Source organism: Onychostoma macrolepis, chromosome 04, assembly GCF_012432095.1.
Source record: "Onychostoma macrolepis isolate SWU-2019 chromosome 04, ASM1243209v1, whole genome shotgun sequence".
Lineage (NCBI taxonomy): Eukaryota > Metazoa > Chordata > Actinopteri > Cypriniformes > Cyprinidae > Onychostoma > Onychostoma macrolepis.
In genome coordinates, this window is record NC_081158.1 from 32304270 (window position 1) to 32321926 (window position 17657).

General features: G+C 35.6%; 1 long non-coding RNA gene across 6 annotated transcripts; it reads right to left on the reverse strand.

Annotated features, from left to right (window-relative positions):
* Positions 1-269: 269 nt before the first annotated feature.
* LOC131539150 (uncharacterized) lies at positions 270-7207 on the reverse strand. 6 transcript variants are annotated; one of them, XR_009270786.1, is made up of 6 exons: positions 6838-7207; positions 5173-5199; positions 2396-2526; positions 1941-2017; positions 1533-1587; positions 270-1435 (listed from the first exon to the last, which is right to left on the reverse strand). It is a non-coding gene; the product is annotated as an uncharacterized LOC131539150 (long non-coding RNA). The 6 variants fall into 6 exon arrangements; XR_009270785.1 differs by lacking the exons at positions 5173-5199; positions 6838-7207 and adding exons at positions 3980-4055; positions 4147-5164; XR_009270788.1 differs by lacking the exons at positions 5173-5199; positions 6838-7207 and adding exons at positions 2113-2184; positions 3980-4140.
* Between the last annotated feature and the right edge of the window lie 10450 nt (positions 7208-17657).

Below are 17657 nucleotides of genomic sequence, written 5' to 3' on the forward strand. Positions count from 1 at the left end.
CACAGTAAATTTTGCAGTGTTAAATGAACTCTATAAGAGTTAAATTTAACACTCGGCCCGAGTGTATTTGGTCCCACTCAGAATTGGTGATAAATTGACTCTCGTCATAGTGTTAACTTTTCAGAGTTAAATTAACTCTATTTTGAGTAAAAAATTAACACTGCTCAACACTGAATAGTGTTACTAGAGTTTAACACTAGGGGAAATTAACTCCGTGTTAATTTCTGTGTTACCACAATTTAACTCTGCAGGAAAATGTACTCTAATTAGTGTTAATATTTCACTTATGTAGAGTTCATTTACATTTATAATAGTGAAAAAATTCTCTAATTTTAAATCCCATTTGGTGTTTTAAAAACAGAACAGAAAACAAGATCAACGACGTCAAATTCAAAACATTTATTACAATGCTGTCATGCTCAAGAAACATACACAATTTCATGCACAAAAATACATCACGTGACGTCTGCATGAAATGACAATACATCACTATATTCAGTACAGAGCCTGTTGAACCACCTAGCTAAGCAGCCTTGCTCTAACCTCAGCAATACAAGGACCTTCACTTTGCCAACATCTTTGTTGTACACAGTGGTCTGAATGAAAGTGTACATCTTGTGTAGAATAGTGTTATAAGTGGTGCCAAAAACAAAGTGTGCCTTAAGAAGTTTGTTCACCAAAAATCAGAATTCTCATTAATTACTCACCCTCGTGTCATTCCAACCCTATAAGACTTTTGTTCATTTTCGGAACACAAATGAAGATATTTTTAATGAAATCTGGCAGACTTCTATCCTTTCATCAACAGCCTATAACTACAACGTTCAAGGCCCGGAAAGGTGTTAAAGACATCATTAAATTAACCCGTGTGACTCTGGTGATTTAACTTCAGTTTTATTAAGCAACACGAGCGCTTTGTTTGCACGAAGAAGAAAAAATAATAATTTACCACTTTATGAAAGTATTAATCCCTGACAAGCGTACACGAGAGCACGACGACGGATGAGAGTTTTGTTGTAATTAAAGCAGACGTTGTGAATGCATGCATAAAATTGAGGTTAAACCAGTGGAGTCACATGATAACTTTAATGATGTCATTACTACCTTTCTGGGCCTTGAATGTGCTAGCTTGCGTGGACTCCCAATGTAAGGACAGAAATCTCTCAGATTTCATTAAAATATCTTCATTGGTGTTTTGAAGATGAACGAAAGTCTTACAGGTTTGGAACGACATGAGGGTGAGTAAATGATGACAATTTTCATTTTTGGGTAAACAGTTTGTTAAAGGCATCAAGAGAAGAGACTGACTTGCATGGAATGGCATTCTGATCAAAATTGAAGTACTGGTGAACTGAATAATTCTTCCCAGAGCCAGTAGACAGGGCTGAGCACTTCCAGCGATGTCTTGAATATGCTCCTCAATGCTTGTTCCACTCTGAAAAAACCAAGCAAATTGCAGAGGACTATCACTGATATGTTAAAGAAAAAAACGACAAAAAAAATAAATTAATTAATAATAAATAAAAACAAACCTTCTAGAAGATATCCCTACTTAAGACGTAGACACCTTTCCTGGTCTCTTCTGGCCTTAACAAGACACAAACAACAAGGCATTTTAAGATCATCAACACTGCTTAAAAGAATGCTATATCAAGTTAATCCTTAGTCACAGTTTAAAGCAACTCAGTAGCTACAAAACTGCTGTGAAAAGTGGCACAATGAGTTTTCTCAAATTATATTCCTCGTTCTTTAGAAATGTCTCTCTGTATAGTTATGATTCCGGTGCTTCTTAGAAAGACAAAAATACAGAAAAAGGAGGAGAAAATGTGTTTTAAAATCCAAGAGAAATATACACCACCTGTATTATGGGCATGTGATCAAAACATTTAAATGTTGTCAACAACGCATTAAAACTAAAACAAAAACAGTGTGATACTTACATAGCCATTTTTGAAGAAGGTACGGGAACAAAAGCACAATTCCTCTGGCTTCGTTCACCTTCCTTGGTGGTGATGTACTGCAGAAATAAAAAAAAAAGTGTTAAATATAAAAATGTTTATATATTTTACACACAGTTATCATATATACACAGTTATTCATATGAAATATTACCTATTCTTTTCTTTAATGTCAGCTGTCAGAATATTGAGTTTTTCTTGTTTCATCGAGAATCGATCAGACCAGCTTAATAATAATTTTAAAAAATAAAATGTAAAAAAAAAATCCAAGCAAAAACATAATTATGGTATATAAACAATAAAAATACTTCTTCAAACAATACTTAATTTTAAATACTTTAACCTTATAAAGATCAAATTAATCTTGTATTTTTAAGTATATTTATGAGTTTGCAACAGTCCCCCAAAAGCATAAGCAATAAAAACTTATTGCCCACCTTTTAGCTCCATCATCTAGTCTCATTCCTTTACTGGAAGACCTTTCTTCAATAATGAGTGTGTCCTGCGAGTCACTGGAGTCAAAGGATGAAGACAGGGACTGATTTGACTGCACAGGAGGAGCTTGTTACTTAAAAAAAAGGAGAAAGATAATACATTAGTTCTGCAATATGTGCTATGCCATGCCATTAACAGTCACTCCAAATAAACAGGCAACATTTAAAAATGCGTTAACATTACTTGTAACAGCACTTACATGTACCGCTCGGATCAGGCCAACTAACTGTGTATGTCTAATAACAACAACGTAAAATAGTTGTTTGTGGTACCCAGGGGCGTAAATTTCATCTAACAGACAATAAACATAAAATTTCTCAAGATCAATTTTTGAAGGGGACACAAATAATACAGCCAAAATTGTACTTGTAAGGATAGCTATGCATACACAGCATGTGTACATAGCATGGACCGTGTTTAAATATGAGTTCGGTTCGTGGTTCACCAAGCGGTCATATTATAATTATTATTTTGCGTCACCCATAGTATTTTAGATTTCGTCTGAAACCGAGTATGTCTCTTTAGATATTCAACCGCATTAAGCCCACTGATCTGCCACTTAACATCATATTGAGCAAAACCCAACACATAGGTAGGTCTACAATATTAGCCTAATATCAGTTCACACACAGGCTTATCGCCGTGTTAGTTGTAGTGGGTGACAAGCTACAATATTAAGCTTGTTAATCTTATAATCACTCATAGAAAAAACATCCGACATCATAATTTTTTTGTCATGACTAATTTATTAATGATCCAGCATCATCTGTATTAAAGAGAGAGAATAATTTCACCCGATGTTTAAAGAGAATAAAATAGCCGTGGCAGCCTAAGTTACTTACACATAACTAACTGTTACTGAGGAACTTTCTCTCTCTCACCAGAATCGTGCGCGTGTGTCGGTAAAAGAGGAAAGCAGGCAGTGGACCAAACCACTGTGAGGCAAGGGAGGGGGGAATCAAAACATTTCTGAACTTAAACGGTTTTTTGCGTTTATTTTGTTTTACTACTCACGCAATTATTTTAAGTATATGTCAATTATATTATTTTTAATACACAGAGTCGCTTGTAATTATATTTTTAGGGGGGACAACCCTCAGATACGGGGGGTCCTGTCCCCCCCGTCCCAGCCGGGATTTACGCCTATGGTGGTACCCTAAGGTTAAAATAACGAAAAACAAAGACGCGGCTGTTTTTAAATGAGATGTTCCGCCTGCCCCATTCTCTTCTTCGTCGCGCAGCATTGAGTCGAGTTAACGCTAATACCACAGCGCCATCTACATGCCTTCAATAAAGATGCAATGGCGGCGTTAGACTAATTTGTCTTCACAGAACTTAAATTAATCCCGTTTACACATTTAGTCTTTCGTGAGCTGAACAGTAGCAAATATAGAGTTTATATAACATTCCAACGGTTTACATAACATCATATAATTTATTCAGAGTTACGTATCTAACGTCGTAGGACATGCTAAAACATTTAATTCCACAACTAACGTTACATAACGTGCTGTAACGTTACTTACATTCTAACATCAGGCAAACCCAGGCCACAGTCCTACCGAGAACATTTCGACCGTCCAATACATACAGATGTGTCAGCTTAACGTATTAAAAAACGTTTAAAAAACAAATTAAGTAGATATACCAAAGCTAAATACAGCTGAAAATCAAATTAAGTAATATTACTGACATCATTTAAACTTTTATCATTACCACATTGAGATGGAAAAAACATTTCTCCAACATACTAACTTGCCTATTCAATACCTATTCGATATTCCCGAGTTTAAACCAATCAAATTACACAAAGTTAAACTTATGCATTAATAGTAACACAATTATTAACCTCAAATATTAAACTTATGTTTTAATAAATTAATTAAAAGAGCTTATTGGTGCAAGGCAAAAGAAAATGGCGACGAGAGAACTTTAGCTCTGGTCTTCGGGGTTGGCTTGAGGGGCGGAGCTTAACAGAGTAAAGTTAACAATGCAGAATTCAACTCTGATCATTTTCACCAACACTAGGGGGCATTTTTAGGGGACTCTTTTTTCTTTCTGTTGATTTTCAGGGAAAATATAGTGCATGCATGTTCCTGACAGGTTTTGTGAGATTCACTCTGATCCAAAACTCGATCACGTAACAAACTTCTGTTCTACTTTGCTCATGTGAAGCCATGTGTTTGTCGACCGAGTCCCATCTGTCATTATTAAGGGGAAGCAAGAGCTGCCCAACTGTCATCCTTCATCCACAGGTAGAGAGCAGCAAGGAGTGGTAGAAATAGAGCGTTTCAGACCCCAACTCTGAGCCATGGAAACAAGACGATGTCAGCTGCATTATGCATATCGCAAGTTAATAGGCCTGTCACACTCAATACTCGCCAGTTTCCCTTAGTGAGGAACGTAGTCACACATGCTCGTCCTGTGCATGGTATCCATTGAAAGATTAATAAATCATTTATAATTCACCTGGTGAGTTCAATATTTTATTAAACATATTGAGTGGATGCTGCACGAACATGAAAAACTGTCAGTTTATTGAAGAAAGGCGTTTCTTAATTTTTTATTTCCTCTAACTGAATTGTTTCAAACAAAACATGTTTTTGTGCAAATACTAACAACAGCTTCAATATCACTGTGCATTCTGTCTAGCAAAATTCAGTGACATGAACAGTGCCGTTCACCCCCCAAAAATACAAGTCTGTCATAATTTACTCACCCTCATGATGTTCCAATCTTTTTTCTTCTGTGAAACAAAAAAGATAACATTTTGAAAAATCTCTTAATGTGTGGGAACAATTTAGTTTGGGGACCAATTCTCACTATTAACCAGCATGTTAGCATGCATATTACTAGCACATTGGCTTATAAAGCAATTGGCTTATAAAACTAATATAAGTATTAGTACTTATAAAGCACATATTAACACCTTATTCTGCACAACAATATTTTAGATCCCTTAATCCAACCCATATCTAACCGTAAATACCTTTCTAATTCTATTTATAAGAAGTTACTGGCACACAAGATGAAGTTAATAGTCAGTTAACACTGAGAATTGTTCCTGAAACTAAAGTGTGACCAAATGTGTGTTTATATACCGCATTTCCCTTACAGAGCAATGGATATCTATACTGTAGTTCTTTATTCCCATCCTTAATTGTATTGCTATTGTGTAAATAAAATGTTCTCTTTAAGAAAGAGGTACCACATGGAAAGACGTTATCATCTGTCAGAATAGAAAAATGACACAAATGCATTGCTGTATATTAATGTAACCCGTTTAAATATGGTCTATATGTAGTCTGTAACATTTTTCTGTTAATATTTGTTCCAATTTGACAAAAAGTACCACAAAATTACCAAGACCTTTTTAAAGAAATACTTAAATAAAAAAATTAAATAAAATTAAATAAAAAACAAACATATTAATTATTTTGAATTTACAGTGTTCAAAATGTTACAGCAGAATGGGAACGACCCCTGGAGTGAAAGTGCAGTTAGTGCTGATTCAAATAGTCACTCTGAATTGCTGTTTTATACGGTGGGAAATTTCTGGACTGTAGTTAATGGATTCTGGCCATATGCTGTTGTGATTCAATAACACTAAAGTTCCATATGCTTGCCCACTTTAACAGCATGGTCATAAAACAACATTTTTTTTCCAAGTGTGTAGCTATTCATGCTATATTAACTTCCTGTTAAATTGTTGAAACGAGTTGGACAAAGAACGGACAGGTAGCTTTAGCAGAATATCAAGCCTTCTTTTCTCAACTGTACATTTTGTAAATGATAAAACCACGTATACCTATTATGTTGGGGGGGGGGGTATAATCCTGTATGCAATTATTCACAAATAAGCATTCCTCCTTGGGTACCAAGCGATACCGAGAAATGAGATGAGAGGGGAGAGAAGAGCACAGGTGGGGAGGAGGAGATGAGAGCAGAGAGCAGCAAACCTGCAGAGCGAATGAAAAGCGAGGAGAAAGAACTACAAAGAAAAGTTTGAATATTGGTGTGCAACAACAGTTTACAGGTTATACAGGTCTTGTGTAGTCTGAATACTTGCTGTTCATGGAAATCTTGATCAATCCAATGGTGCATTTTATTTTTTCTTTAATGTCAAGAAGATTGTTATATTAACATATTTAGTAGAGGAAGAGTTATTGTAAAGAAGTCAGATCAATGTATTACTCCTTGGATCAAAATAGCAAAAGTACATTTCTATGGAATGAAGACATATCTCTACATTCCAGGATTTCACTTTAGGCACATATTCTTATTTAAAGTTAAAGCTGTGTGGGTAGAAAATGAGGAAGTAAGAGAAAGCAAATAGAAAGTGCTGGGAATGAAAATCCAGGGATCGTAGAAATTTTTTTTTTACCTCTGCTCAAGGCTTAGCTGTCTGTTATGTCATATCCTGCCATTACTTCCTGTCAGAGAGAACGGGGACGGCATCGCTGCAGGTAAGCTGGGTAAATTGCGCTGTCTGTCTGTCCCCTGCCAAAAAAGCTTTTAAGCCCACATCAAAATAAACAGTTGCCTTTAGGTTTAAAATGACAAAAACAGCTGGTCAAAATTGAGTCAAATAAGTCATTGTTATCACTGTTTATACCTACCAGTCAACAGTGGTATCAACAATTCATGATATTTTTCCTTTTCTTTTGACAGTAAATGCACAACACCCAGCTACACACATTCACTGAGTACAGGCCTACCTGTTTTTTTTTTGTTTTTTTAAAGTCCTCTTCATAGCAAAGGTACCAATGGAAAAATTATTTATCACCTGTCAGAAAAGAAAAATGACAATTTATAGTTATGCACAAAAATGCAATGATGCATATTATAATTGTAAACATAGTATAAACATGGCATATATTGTATGTAGTGTGACAAATAACAAAAGGTAAAGATCTGCTTTCTGCAAATTTATCAACTAATAAATTAATTAAAATTAAAAAAAAAAAACGTGTGAACAATTTTATTAACCTATTTTAAGCTGATAATACATCTTATTTTAAGGAAACGGCCACTAAGCCAAAAATATGTTACTCACAAATGAACTATATAAAGCCAATTTAGTTATTACAAATAAAAAATGTAAAACATAACCATAAGAATAATACAGCTGAAATCACAAACCAATCTTCAACTGAGCCAAAATCTTAAATCCATTTGCCAATAAGTAAGTAATAAAGCATTGTAATAAAACTAAGACAGCGGTGACCATTATCTGCTGCTGATTTAGGCCTAACTGCAGTGCACCAAAACATTGTAGACAACCATATTAGCACAAACTGAGGCAGATTCCCCTGCGAGAGGGTTTTCTAAATGCCTGCAGATTACCATCTCAGGGAAAGTCTCTTTATGTGCTCCGACTCTTTTGTTTCATTACAAAACTGGGCAATTTATCAGCTTGACTACGTGTGGAACATTAGGTTTCAGAAACAGAAATTCTTTTAAGATGATTTATTTTATTTACATGGTTTTCGCAGAGCCACCCTTTGTCTTACCTTCAAGATGACGCGAATAATAGCAGTTGCCAGGGTGGAAAAAGGCGGTAGAGCATTGTAAAAGGAGAACGGCTTGAAGCACATCACCCGGTTTATCTGACAGGGCTGACATGTTTGTTTGTGTCACCACAGACAACCACATCCACTGCACCAGCCTGAGAGACACTCTCACGTCACTGAGCCACTGGCTTTCATTACCGGCCGCCACAGCAGAGCTCAACATTACTCTCCCTCAAGGCAAAGGGCGGCTCTGTCTCTCAAGGTTTAGGTAATGGGAGTCTCTGTCACAAGTTTCCTGCTTTATCTGCGGTTCAGATAAGCACCTGTGAGTGTTTTGAAAAGTAAAGAACTCAACATAACTGCCAGGGCACTAAGAATAGAAACGTTAGCTTGCACTCTCCAAACTGTTGCCGTTGCCCGACGGTGTAAATGTCTAGCGCAAAAAGCAATTACCTGTCCTTTGTCAAATAAACTAGGGTAGTGCTCTTACATGCTGACAATTGAACTTCTTTAAAAAATTTTGAACAATAGAAATAAAGGTAGTCTTAATCATTTGTGGCAAGCGGTGCCCTGGATAGCAGAGGGAAAAGACATTTATATTCAGAGGTGCTGTCAAACTATACGTCTAAGCTGTGCCTTTGGCGACACATTTGCAGTCTTAAAGTGGAAATCCGGTTGGTCAGTGACTCTGCCAATATGTTAGAATTGGTAAAGACAAAAATCAAGTATGCCACTGTCATTCACACTTAAACCCAGAGTTGGACTGGTTATAGAGAGCAGTCCAACTTTGCCATCCAACTTTAGATACAAAGTAAGCACACAAAGGTGTGCAGTTATTTTGAAGTTCGAATGCTTTATCGTATCCGGCTATGGAGAGACCGTTTTATGTTATACTTGCATAGTTTGATTCGATTTGATTTCGGGGAAGGGGTTGCAATTTGGCCAGAAATTAAAAACTCTTTTAATGAGGAAAAAGTCCCGGCTTTGAAAGAAAACAATGCCAATATTACAAAATATAACATTAAAAAGTGTATAAATCACTTGTTTTTCTAAAGAAACATTGTCCAACAGTAGGTAAAGTTACAGCAGGATTCCGCGTCTCCCTGGCCTCCCCTGAGCCCATTAAATTTTAACAGAGAATGAATGGGGGACAGTCACGTGAGAGGAAGCAATGCCTAAATCGCGATATGATTGGATATGACCGGTCATGTTTGTCTGTGATTGCTTCACGCGATGAATCCTGCATGTGTGGTGATTCAAAGAAAAAAAAAGGAAAATAATAATTAATAAATAAATGTGTAAAACTAAGAAAAAATAAATAAATAAATTATATTAGAGTAACACTGAACTTAAAACAAGTGAATGTATGTTTTTTTGAATGCACTTTATAGGGTCTTATCTGTGATGATTAATGTTCCCTGCTCAGCTTGAATGATTCACTGATTGCTTGATTGTTTTCCCCTGGGAAGTGTTCACCTGTTTGGGGAGGGGGCGGAGTAGCATCTGCCTGCAAAACCGGAGGCTGCATTTTCAGGAACGCAGTCCTAGGACCGCATTTCTAGGACCCTAGGTTTTTAGTGACAGCGCCACCTACCGAATTAGAGGACCAGCGAAGATGGCTGACAGTCAGAGTGTGAGTATCAAATGTGAATACATTTTTATTTGTTTAACATTAAAAACAATTGTGATGCATTTCATTGGAAAGTTAACGTAGCCGAAGTGATCGTGATTTGCTAAACAGTCTTGAATGCATAGCCATCATATATTAGCCTCTAATGCTGTAAAATGAATTGTTAGCATGATAAGCCTGTGTTGAATTATTGACAGCACAATAAACTGTAGCACGTTCGTTGTGAAAGCTTGTTAATTACTCATTGTTTTTCCATTTTAATTAAGTTAAAATAATCTTAATGTTTTAACTGTCACGTGCGCATTCAGCCTGTTTAACGTTACCTCATAAAACATGTTATGAGTACGTCTCTTCATTTTGACATGGTTTTATAATATTGATTGAGACATATGACATTTTAATAGTCAGACATAACATAGAGGCCATCATAATAATTGACTGTTAAAATACCACGTGTTAGATTGTGTCATTTAATGTGTACTGTACTCTATATGAAGTGCTTTCAAGGATACAGCTCAGGGCAGGCAATATTATGACAAAAGATAAATAAATAAATTGGTCAAGTATTGGAATTGTTTTTACAAAATGTCCTATGTATCCTTTTTTAAGCGTTAACAGTATTTCTGTTAACCTAGCAGTGATTATTTTCTCCATTTACTATTTCAGTGAAGTGGAAGAATTAAATAGGGTGACAGAGAAACAACTGAGAAAAGAGGGGAGAGCATCCAGGTGGTAGCAAGGCTTTAATATTTAAAGTCATGTCAATAATATGTTATTTCTATTCAGATTTCTTGCATCTCTCTCTATTATTTTTTTTCTCAGTTCAGATGGGCTTTATTGACATGAATGTTTCAAGAAACTTTGTTCCCACAACATCAAAATAATTTTTTTCCAAATCTTTGAACAGTAGCTATGCAATAATAGTATTATGAACATTAATTAGTATGAAGATTGATATAATTATTTTTGGATCGTATATGTGTGTGCGCTCTGTGGTAACTAAGATCTTTTAAATATGAAATATAAAATCAGAGAGTAGAACAGGTTCAACTAAATGTTCCTTATTTCATTCACTTCTCTCTCTTAGGAGTCAGTGAAGACGTCGTCCATGAAGTTCTTTCTATGTGGTTCACGTCATGAACAAATTTGTTTTTGTGTGTTTTCAAGTTCAACTGTTGTAATATATTATTTTATAAAATATACACAATCTTAAATCTACCCCCAGAGTCATCCTTGTGTCTTCCCACTGTACTTGAAAATGTGGTTGATCTAGTGACTGAAAAGACTATACCATGATTCCTTGTTTATTTTACTTGAGTTATTATATTATGCTATTCCTAGGAACCAGGTTTAATTGCAATAAAGAAAGTAGTATTTGGGTGTAATAAAACTTTTAAAAAACTCTAAAATTCTAATGTAGTTAAAAATGGGTGGAAATACTGCCTTAGTGGCACTTTTTTCAGTCCTCCAAAACTAGGGTCCTGGAAATGCGTTCCTGGGACTGCGGTTCTCCGGCTCGATAGGTGGCACTGTCACAAAAAAAACTAGGGTCCTAGAAGTGCGGTCCTACAACTGCGGTCCTGAAAGTGCGGCCTCCGGTATTGCAGACGGATAATATTGAGGGGGCGCGCTGCTCAGAAAATACAGAGACTCTGATGGTGAAGCAGCAGCTCCGTGTCCTGTGTTTCATTAACTATTCACATCTCCCCTCATCAGGTATAACATTCTTGAAAATGTCAAAAGAATGCCTTCTTAATGTGTATATGTTATGAGAAATGCAAATTTTATCCTTTTAAGTATCAATATGTTGTTGTTTTCGGATATTTCAAAGTTTGTATTGAGTTAAGCGTGTGCTAATCACACATTCCATGCTAATGATGGAGACAACGTGTTCTCGTCGTCAATGCTGCGATGTGATGTATTTGAGCGAAATACAAAAAATAACACATTTGTGATAAATGTGACAAAAAAACGGTATCAGTTACAAATATGTGTTCTAAAAGTTAAATAGTTGATTAAGGTTCATATACTTTCCTGTATTTAAAAAAATGCAGATGACATCCCGCAGAGCTTATCAGTTAAAATGTGTACATCAAATCGATTGTAACAGTTCAAGTCATGTTCACATTATGTGAGTATATAAAATGTATCTATAAAATGATTATTTGTCTAAATTTAACTGTTACGAGTTCTCTGAAACCTAAAAGAAACACTGAGAATATTCTAAATGGGTAAAAAGGGTGTATAAAGTGTTTGAATACCTGTACCGTTCATATGTTTGAAAGAACATCTTAAAGGAAAGTACCATGAACGTGTTGCCAGTTAAAAATGTATTTCATGTAATTTAAACACTCTCAGGTCACTCATGTCTCAGCTATGTTGAAATGGAAAAAAACTTGATAAAATGTGTTGCAATATAAGTTACAGGTATTTTTAAAAAAATTATTGTTTTAATCGGTTGCATTTGAAGATTTTTTTTCATCAAAATGTTCATCAAAAAAACAGAAAATACAGAGACTCTGATGGTGAAGCAGCAGCTCCGTGTCCTGTGTTTCATTAACTATTCACATCTCCCCTCATCAGGCGGTGAGGGCGCTACACATGTTCAGCATTCGCGAATCAGTCTGAAAGAACAATATATTGGCATTAATGAGTAGACTAAAAGTTAACTAAAAAGAATAGCTGAACACAAGTTCACAAATAAAATATGTTGTTTAAATTGTTACATGCCTAGAGTTATTATTTTTGGAATAAATGTAAAATGCTTAAAACACTAACTTGATGAGATGCATAGGCTTTAACAAACTGAATACTGATTACATTATTAATGTGAAAAAAAAAAAAAACTTCTATTATATAATTGTGTACGTAGTGCTTATATAACCAAGAAAATGTGATTTGAATTTACTTTGAGGATTTTGCCGCCTCATTTCTGAACACCACAGCACAACACGGATTTAAATGCAAGTTTAATTGTAAGATTGGACTATTGTTCAATCAAATTGTGCAGCCATTACAATGTAAAATGGCTGTTACCATTTACAAATTAATACATAATCTATATAATACAGCAGATGATCGTCTGTATTAGGTTGGCATAGGTCCCAGACTGTTTTTTGTCCTAGTCCATCCATGCTTAAACCGATGTTTTTGAAAGACACCTTCACTGGTAGCAATAAGTTGTTAACTACAAAAAAATTGTGCATTATGGAACTGCTAAAAAACTTTATGCAACAAAGTTGGATAATGAAGTGCCAATGGTCAGAGTTTATGACTTCCACCCAAGTATAAGGGTGAGGGTGACTCCTGACAGATGGAATGCAAGATGCGAGCCTCGTAAAGCCATCATCACTTAGCATTGAAAGCCCACTGAGAAGCAGTCGTCCAGCACTAAAGTGTCTAGAAGTCACAGCAGACGTTTGTCATTACCCTCTGCTTAGCCTCCGGCTGAATATCCTATTAAAGACGACGCTGTGCATGAGTTTAGAAAGGCCTTTCTTTTACAACCAGAATGATAGCAGTCTGGGGTAATTACCAAACTCCAAGGTTATGGCAATTTACTTCTCAAAGGACTTCTGAAAGATATTGCAATCAGCACACCTTCAAAACTCTCAAGGCCTTCCTAGGGAAGTCTAATCAGAGCGTTGACAGCCTTCTGTCATCCATTATCACTCCATCTAGGTCAAGATTTTTCTGGCCATATACAGGTTCAGTAAAAGTTTTATAAACAGCATTTGTGGCATGCTGTCTTTTACTTTCACTTTCATGCAGTGTTTTGAGTAACACACTTTCAATAGAAATGGTGCATGACATTCCAGTTTAAAAACAGAAATCTAAAGCTCATATTTTATGTTAAAGTGCTTATCTCATTATTTATTCCATTAAATGTGTCATGTCACAGATGCTGTGGACTTTTTATTGAACCTGGAACATTCCTTTATAGTAAATGCAAATATTAATTGAGAATAAAGTTGATTTTAAGAAAAGTGTGGGTCACATCTTTTTCTTTTTTCTCAAATGACCACTGAAAACTTTTTACAAGACATGCATGGTCACAACATTAAGCTTGTAAGGATTTGGGACACACGGACTTGTAGACTGGCTATCATGTTTGTGGTTGAGTAAATTGTAACTGACTGTGAATGAGCTCTATGTTCCGTGGGCTTAATTGCAGAGGAGGCTTTGATGAGAGATTTGTTTAACATGGTGTGTGACAAACATGGGAAAATGGCCCTTTAAAATCCTATTTAGCTCCCCACTCACAAACAGCTGTAGAGACAAAGAAAAGACAACCCTGTGGGTAGTGAAATAATGGCCCACACTCCAAAGCCTACATACTGCAGCACCAAATCAGGAATTTGGATGTAAAATGACCAAAAAAAAGCTTTAAAATTCACATTGTATTATGTATCATTGTATTACAGCGTTTTAGAATGCTGAAAATCTAAGTGTTGCATCTCTGACCCCTCAAACGTGTAGTTGAGATAATGCACTTTAAGCTCCGCACACCATTAGCAGGTGACTCATATTTTAGGTTTTAGGACAACTTTGTTGATTTTTTGATGAAGGTTTTGATCCACTTCAAGTGTATATTTGATCGTGCTAAATATTGCAAGTATAATTTTGGTACACTTTAAATATCTTGCATTTAAAGACCGATATTATTCAAAGATCATATAAGCCTCATCAAGAGTGACATTAAAACACTTAACATTAAGAAATATTTCATTAAGTCTCGAGCGATATGTTGGTAAATAATAGTATGTTAATAGATTTGAACTATAATATATGTATTTTTAAATATATTACTTTTTTTTTTTTTACTAGGGTGATAACCTCACAATTAAAAATCACAAAAATAATTTGAATAAAACTCATAATCCATTTATTTGTTCTATTATTGTTGCCTTTTCTCCATAGCCTGATAAAAATCGAACCCAACAATCTCTAAGTATTTCTGTAAACATGCAGATTTTTAAGTTTAATAAGATTTGTTTCAGTCATGAACAACTGAACATTTTGAACATAATTTGCTTTTAATGATGCAGTGTTGCATTTCAATATCAAAAAGAAAAAATCTAAATTACCATCATATTAAGCATGTCATTAAAAAATGAACACAAATTTGCTTATCTGATTAGACCTAAATGTAATATTTCTCATTTATTTAATATAAACTTTTATTTATTTTTAAGGATAAAAAAGATATATTTAAATATTCCAATGTGGTCTCAGACTTACGAACCCACATGCCAATTGAATTGTGCAATGCAGTCAAGACATCAACATTAAACCTTCCCATCCATCCGTCTTCATTAAATATGCAAGTTCTCCGAACCCTGAAACGTGTAGTTGAGATAATGCACTTTAAGCTCTGCACATGTAGGAACCAAGTGTGACGATGAATTGCAGCTTCCAACGGTTTCTCATTACCGAGAGACTCTCTGAGTCATGCTGGGCACAGCTAGAGTCCTTTGGGTGACCATTGAGTCAGCACAAAACGAAACTAGAACCCCAAACTCTCCCTTCCCACAATTTCTTATTCCTCATTATCTCTTGATGTATGCCAAAGTGTCCGGCAGATGAAGATTAATGATGCGGTGGTATGATTAAATCAGAAAAGTAAACTCTAACACAAACTTTTGCAGGCAGCCGTGCTCTCTGAGTAACTGTCACGGTGCCTTAAAAGCCATTATTTCATAATAGACATTTGCAAGATGAATGGTCAACACAAAATGTCAAGCTCAGTGTTGTAGATAATTTGTATTCTCTGGTTCCTACACACCATTAGCAGGTGACTCATATTCTTCCGGACCGTAAGTTCAGAGATGCAGAGTTAACAAATGCATTAACAATAGCTGTGTTTCAATTGTGAGCAATTCTGTTTTTTTAAACGAATCCTTTAAGTGAACAAATCATTCTTGTACACCTTTATGCACTGACTCATATTTTTGTTCTTAAAGCATTTGAATGCTTTCCTGCCTTCAAAAACTGATTATTGCTCCAACAAACAGTGCTGGTTGCAGAGCAGTATTAATGGTTGGACCTCACGTTCATGTTTTGAGACTAAACTACCTGAACAAAACGTTATTTGTAAATGAACGAGACATGCTGTTCACAAACAAACTTAAAGCATATCCATCATGTATGAGGACAAACAGTGACGGAATTAAAGGTATCATGCCATTCGTTTATCTTGTTCAACAAGGCAACAGCAAGACTTTTAGTATAATAACCTGGTATTACTTACAAAGTTTGCTGAATTGGAACAACTAATTTTGTACTTTAATGCACTTTTATTGTGCGGAAGTCCAACTAAAGATATATTGAGGTATCAAAAAAGTTAATCAAAGCTGTCCTGAGACAAGAATGTATTTTGGTTTTAGGTTTTAGGACAACTTTGATGATATTTCGATGAAGGTTTTGATCTACTTCAAATGTTGACTAGTGTATATTTGATTGCAGTCAAGACATCGACATTAAACCTTCCCATCCATCCGTCTTCATTAAATATGCAAGTTCTCTGAACCCTGAAACGTGTAGTTGAGATAATGCACTTTAAGCTCCACACATGTTCTCTGGTTCCTACACACCGTTAGCAGGTGACTCATATTTTAGGTTTTGATCCACTTCAAATGTTGACTAGTGTATATTTGATTGTGCTAAAGTGGAACTATTGCAAGTATAGTTTAGGTACACTTTAAATATCTTGCCTTATTCAAAGATCATATAATCCTCATCAAGAGTGACATTAAAACACTTAACATCAAGAAATGTGCATTGTGCACAAGTAGTACTCCAAATAAAGTTTAATTATAATTTTTATTTCAGTAAGTCTCGAGCAATATGTTAGTAAAAATCTGAAAAATAATTTTAATAAAACTCATAATCCATTTATTTGTCCTATTATTGTTGCCTTTTCTCCATAGCCTGATAAAAATCGAGCCCAGCAATCTCTTAGTATTTCTGTAAACATGCAGATTTTTAAGTTTAATAAGATTTGTTTCAGTAATGAACAACTGAACATTTTGAACATAATTTGCTTTTAATGATGCAATGACTTACCCTTAATTAAAAAAGAAGAAGAAAAAAAAAAGACACTCAACTGGTCTGCAACTACAGTACTGATGTGATCACCTAATGAATCAATGCACAAATCTTTCTGGGTGATTTGTATTTCTGGGATGAATTCAAATTGTGTAAAAGTGTGTACTTTTACTTTTTTCAGTTTGGTAATGGTGCAGAATTATACAGTTCTTGTTTAATAATAGCAGAAAAATTGCTTGGAAAAAATCATTCTACTGAGAGAGAGAGAGAGAGAGAGAGAGAAAAAGAAATGCTGGAATGGATTCTACCATTATTACATTATGGAGAAGTGACACTTTACATAGGGACTAAAGATGGCTCCCTGGTGCTTGTTCAATGGAGGAATTAATCCTACCCCTCCCTCTTTCAAAAATCACCCCCATTAACTGAGAGCCTTAGCTTTATGGAGTCGATTACATTGTCTTCCAGGACACATATATCACAGCGCAGCCTCCGGGCCTCGGCGACAGTGCCGCTTTCATCAGGTTTCCATATTATCAATTACTTGCAGTCTCCAACAAGTAGCCACTTCCAGTGCTGATAAGAGGCTTATTATGAATCCCAAAACATATACTGTCAGGATGGCCATGTCATGCAAACGGCCTTGGAGCGTTTCTCCCAGAGATGATGCAAACCAGGCGTGCTAATAATGGTTGGGCTCAGATTTGTTCTTTCGGATTAAGACTCATTAAATCCTCATTCTGCAGAGTGTCACGCTGCAAAACGCTAGCTTTCGCGAGCATATGCACCGCTGCATAAATTTGCAGTGTCCCACTTTGCGACAAGATCGTTGAGGTGCATCGCTGGCTACCTTTCAGGAGCCAGGCAAGCTGTCAGACTGGATGGCACTTTTCTTTTTTTTTACAACGCAGTCTTGAGTTTCTCCCTTCTCCAACTCCCAAGCATTCTGCTGTCGTCAAAGTATTTACCGTACGCTAATTAAAGAATTCAGGGGGGTAAATGCATGCAGAGTAC